Source organism: Trichosurus vulpecula, chromosome 2 (genome assembly GCF_011100635.1).
Source record: "Trichosurus vulpecula isolate mTriVul1 chromosome 2, mTriVul1.pri, whole genome shotgun sequence".
Lineage (NCBI taxonomy): Eukaryota > Metazoa > Chordata > Mammalia > Diprotodontia > Phalangeridae > Trichosurus > Trichosurus vulpecula.
Genome location: NC_050574.1, coordinates 11,949,639 through 11,955,638, shown reverse-complemented (window position 1 = coordinate 11,955,638; position 6,000 = coordinate 11,949,639).

Sequence of the window (6,000 nt, the reverse complement as noted above, 5' to 3'; positions counted from 1 at the left end):
ATCGCTCCCCTTGCCCCCCACTTCTAGTCCTTTATGAGGCCTCTTTTCATCCCGTTCTCACATACCCTTTCAAAATCCATATTCCTGTTCAGCCACTACCTATACACACACTTGCATCATCCTGGGTCATGCAAACTCCAGTATAAGGTTCTTTGCTCACCTTCCATGGTTCCCCAGAGCCTTTCCCTCCTATACCTCTTTATGAAGGGGCCCTATCCCCAAATTCCATCCATGATCCATTTCCCATCTCTAAATCTCCAATATTCAAACCCTAGTCCAGCCAGCATGGGGCCTCGCGGATGAAGGTTCCCCACTCTTGGACCAAGCCTCTACTTTGACTCCTAGACATGCAGACCCCTTCCCACCCCGACATTACTCTGCCCTGATCGCATCCCTCCCCCTCCCAGCACTCATTCCTCTCAAACTCTAATGCTACACCTCTCTCTTTTATACACACACACACACACACACACACACACACACACACACACACTTTTCCAATTGTTCCCCTTCCCTCAAAGATTTCTGCTTTTTTCATACAATCTATCTTACCTCTAGTCCTGCGTACCCTACCCCCATGCTCCCAGTTCTTACACTTACAAACATGCCCCTCAACAAGTTACCCCATCTCTAGTACTGAAGAGCCATTTTCTACCCTTTAAAAAAGCCAGTGGATTATATACATGCCTAGTTCCTTCCAGTTAAGTTCCTAGGAGCTAGTGTCACCCAGCCCTTTCTCAACCACCTGAAACTTTACAAAGACAGGCCCCCTCTCCTCTGCCCAGCTCTCTTCTATCTGGGTATAGACTGGCTTTCCCCACCCCCAGCTTAGCTGGGGGCCATTCTCCCCTTCTCAAACACCTGCTTCCCCCCCTCCCTGGGCCTGCAGAACGCTGGGAGCAGGGCGCTAATAACAGCATGGGAATATTGCTCCAACAAGACCATGGAGGGAAGAGAAAAGGGAAGAAAAGTCCTAGGAAGCAGGGCATTTCACTTTGGGGAGGGACACTAGGGTAGATATTCAGAAAGCAGGGGTCATCAGCACGGGCAAGCGGGATGTGGACTCCAGAAAGTGCTCAAATTGCTGAGGCATAGCAGGGAAGTCAAGACTCGCAGCCCAGCTCCCTCTTCTCACCCCTCCCCCTTAATCGTTAAGCGCTGGAAGACAAAGGATAATGAAGCTGTAAACAACTATTATGGGATGGGCTTCTGTGGCTATTAGAAGGATGCTGGTGGGAGGGACTTTCGGGACGGCACCGCCACATTCCCTGAAGTCATTTATATTTTGCTGGGGCGCTGTTTTCCTCTCCTGGTCTTCCCTAATCCCAGCTCCTATCTCCAGTTCTCTACCTCCCTTTCTCCCATTCCCCTTCCACTGCCTACAGATGTACTCGGAACGAGCAGGGCTTTCCCCTTCTCACACACACCTCTTCTCTTTCCCACTTTTTATCCACTACAGATCATTCCCCCCAATATACTAATGTCCTCACAGTCTCTTTGAGCCCCGTACAATTATTCTGCCCTCTCCCCCAAGACAGACATACCCTTCCATGCTCCCAGTCCAGCACAGCCCACTTCCCCTCCTACCCCTTCCCCTTGCTTACTCCTAGAACCTTTTCACACCTTCATTTCCACCACTAGTAGTACTGTGCTGTACCCCTCCCCTGCAGTATTACCTGCTCCCCCATCTGTAGCCCCCTTCCAAGCCCTTGCTAGATGGAAAAGTGGATAAAGTGCAGAGCTTTTAATCAAGAAGACCTGAGTTCAAAATCTGCCTTGGACATTAGCCATGTATCCCCCAGCAAGCCACCTAACTGCTCTGTGCCTCAGCTTCCTCAATTGTATAATTAGGATAATAACAGCACCTACTTCCCTGGGTATCAAATGAGATAATATTTGTAAATTGCTTGTCACAATGCCTGGCACATAGTAACTGTTTAATAATTGTTTATTTCCTTCCCTTCACCACAAATCCAATCCAACATCCCTATCTCTGCTGAGCCGATTTACAACTCTTCTCTCACCCTGATGACTCCCCACAAATTCTTCCCTGACTGAACTCCAACCAATCCCACCCCCAAATATTCCCCCTCTACAGAGTGCCCTCTCTTTCCCTCATTCCTGTCTTGGAGAATTTCATCCAAGTCAGATCAAGTAGCATTTGTTGGCACCTACTATGTACCAAGCACTGTGCTAAGCTCTGGGGATATATAGAAAGCCAAAAAGCACAGTCCCTGCCTTGGAGGAGCTTCCAGCTTAATGGGAGAGACCACATGCAACAACTACAAGATAAAGACAAGATAAATTAAAGATAATCAACAGAAAGAAATCACCAGGATTAAAGTGGATAAGGAAAAGATTCTTGTAGAAGGTGAGATTGCACATGAAACTTGAAGGAATCTATAGAAGCCAGGAGGTAGAGAAGAGGGGCAAGAGAATTCTAGGCATGAAGTAGAGCCAGTGAAGATATCAGAGTGGGGAGGTGGGGTGTCTTGTGTTACAACAAGGAAACCAGTATTGGAGTACATGATGGGGGGTAAGAAGACTAAATAGGTGGGAAGGGGCCAGGTTATGAAGGGCTGTAAAACCAAATAGGATTCTGTATGATTTCAGAGGTTATAGGGAGTCACTGGAGTTTGCTGAATATGCTATGATATGAATATGATAAGACCTGGACTCTAGGAAGATCAGTTTGACAGCTGAATGCAGGATCAACTAGGGTGGGGAAGCTTGTGGCAGTGATGCCAACCTGTGGGCTATTGCTATGGTACTAGTCTAGCTGCGAGGCGATAAGGATCTGTACCAGGGCAGAGGCAGTGTTCATCTTGTTCATCCTTTGTTTTTGAAGAAGACCAAAGACATCATGAGGATAATGTTTTGACTTGCATGTGACTTGGATTCAAGTGAGGCAGAGCTGTGTAAAGTCATCAGCTGAAAAGGAGAAAGAGGAGGGGGGGAAGAAGAAGAAGAAGAAGAAGAAGAAGAAGAAGAAGAAGAAGAAGAAGAAGAAGAAGAAGAAGAAGAAGAAGAAGAAGAAGAAGAAGAAGAAGAAGAAGGGGAGGGGGAGGAGGAGGGGGAAGAGGAGGGGGAGGGGGAGGAGGAATAGTGGCAGAGAAAAGAAAGGAGGCATTTTACAAAGGTAGAAAAAAAAGGACTTGCCAACAGATCAGTCATGAGGAGTGAGAGAGTGAGGAGATGCAGATGACACCAAGGTTATCCGCCTCTTCCTGGGTGACTGGCTATTGACAATTAGAAGGAAATTAGGAAGGGGGGCGGGAATTGAATGAGTTCAGATTTGGACATGCTAACTTTAGGATGTCTATGGAATAACCAATTTGAAATGTCCAATAGGTTGTTGTAGATGCTAGTCTGGAGATCAGGAGAGAGGTTAGGGCTGGGTAAATAGATCTGAGAATCATCAGCATAGAGATGATCACTGTAGTGAAATAGTATAAAGACAGAAGAAAAGGGGTCCCAGTCCAGAGCTCTACTGGACCATTCACAGTTAGTGGGCATGACCTAGATGAAGATCCAGCAAAGGAGACTGAGCAGGAGTGGGAGGAGGAGAACCAGGATAGAAGAGAGTCATGGAAACAGGGAGAGAAGAGAGTATCAAGAGAAGTGTGATCAACAGTGTCAAAGGGTGCGCAGAGGTCAAGAAGGTCTGAAGAATGATAAAAGTTCATTGGATTTGACAATGAAGAGATCACTGATAACTTTGGAGAGAGCGGGTTGAGTTGAATGATGAGGTTGGAAATGATACTGTAGAGGGTTAAGAAGAAAATGGGAAGAAAGGATTGGAGGCATTGATTGTAGCTGGTGTAACAGTAAGGTGATAAACACAACATCAACAATAATTGTCAAAATGCCTAGGTAGTTCTGTATTGCAAAGTATGAGAGACTCCCCATAAACAAGGTGGAAGCAAAACATTTATTCAGACACTAGAGAACCATATCCCATAACCAAATGTTCAGCTCCCACAGCCAGTTAGCCCACTTCATCATAACAGCAAGGAACTTAAAACAAGAATTCACAACATGGAGCCTCACCATCCCAAAACCTCTCTGACCCCCCTGCTGGGGTCTTCCCAAAAACAAACTCACAGTACAGCTAAGTCAGTTTCTTTAGCTCTAACTATCACAATGGTGGCCATTAGCAGCTATAACCTCTCTCTCTCTTTCTCTCTCAGCATTTCCTGTGACATAACTTCCTTTTCCTGTCAGGAAGCTCCTCCCACCACACATGATTTGGGCTTTCTGTGACATAAGCAGGTCATATTGTTATAAAGAAGACCCCAGACTCAATTCTGAAGTTGGCATCCCAAGCGTTTTATTCAAGAGGCTGAAGGGTTTCCCCTTTCAGTTCTCAAGAAGTGGGCCCAGCTCCTCAGAAAGGAAGAGTGTGCCCAGTACAGAAGTGAGAGTGAGATTTATAGGATTAGTAACTGCAACCCCCCTTCACCCCCCACCCCTTCTGAATCAGGATCGGTCCTGATCCTTGTGGGTTACAACATTCAATATATGCCCATTTTAGTTACCAAACAGTTGCTACACTGTTGCTGATCAGGAGTTAACTCTGGTCAGTTTGAGCCGGTTTGCCTGGGGCCCCTGCCCCTAAGTTTGTGGTTTCTGAACTCCTTCCATATATTGCTGACTGGTCAAGCTTTTTCTATCTTTTCTCAGCAACTTTTGAGTTGTCACAAGGTTGGGGCCCTATGGCTCTAACTGTGGAAACGTATTTCACAAGATTGTCACAAGATTGGGCCCCTATGGCTCCAACTGTGTGGAAACTGAACTTTATATCTATCTATATCTATCTATCTGTCTATCTATCTATCTATCTATCTATCTATCTATCTATATCTTACAATTCCCCTCCTTTCTCTATTTTGGTATAAATTCAGTTTCCACATTTCCTTTGGGCCCATATTTTCCTCAATTCTCTTTAGAATAAGTTTACATTCTTCATTGTCACTACTAGCCTTACTAGCTTTCTCCACTAAAATTTTTACTTGGCCTTCTCCAGAAATAAGAATTGCCCTAATTTACTTACAGTATCTTGCACAATCCTAGTGATGGGCTGTATCATGCAAAGTAGGCAGATTGGAAAGAGGATCATTCCACCCAGCGCCAAGAGCAAGACCCCTAACATTTGTTTCCACCAGGTTCCACTGAACCATGACAGCCAGGATGTGTTAAATGGTGATGTCCATGTTTGCACAGGGACGTGAGCCAGTTTTCTGATTTCCTTAGTTATTTCCTTAACCGCATTCCCATTATCATCAATTTTCAAATAACAGTTTGACAGGTTTAGTTTTCCATAGACTCCACCTTCTTCAACCAAAAGATAATCTAGCACAAGCCTGTGCCGTATTACTGCCTCCCTAGTCTGGGAAGCCTGGTCGGCCAGTAAATCTAGAGCCCTTGCTGTCTGATTTGTAATTACTTCTACCACAGCCTATAACAAAACACCCAGAAGGTTATTCCTAATAACAAAAAGAGAGTTACACAACAGAGTCCTTGCTGGAGACTACATCAGTTACCTGGGTTCCTTTTGGAGGGTGATTTTTAGAGTCTCAGGATCTCGACGAGTCACCCTCCAATCCTGAGGTTCCTTCGCTGGTCCTTTTACCTGAGTATAGTGAGTCCAACCTTTTTTGGCAGTGAATACTGCAGTTTCAGTGGTCAGCAGAACTTGGGTAGGGTCCTTCCCAGCTTGGAGTAAGCTTAACCTCCTTCCACACCTTGATCAGCCCCCAGTCCCCTGGTTTGAAGTGATGAACAGTGAATACAAGCCGCAGAGTTTGTGCCAATAATCCTTTCTTTCTAAGTTTTGAAAGGGAGGATGACACTGCCAGTATATAGTCTCTTAGGAATTTGTCTTTAGATTCAAACATAGGTAATTCTCCTCTCTTCCCTTGGTAAGGCCATAAGGGAATAACCCTGTTTATTTCTGAGGGGCAGTTCTTATCCTTACCCTAGGAAGAATTTGTTTCAAAA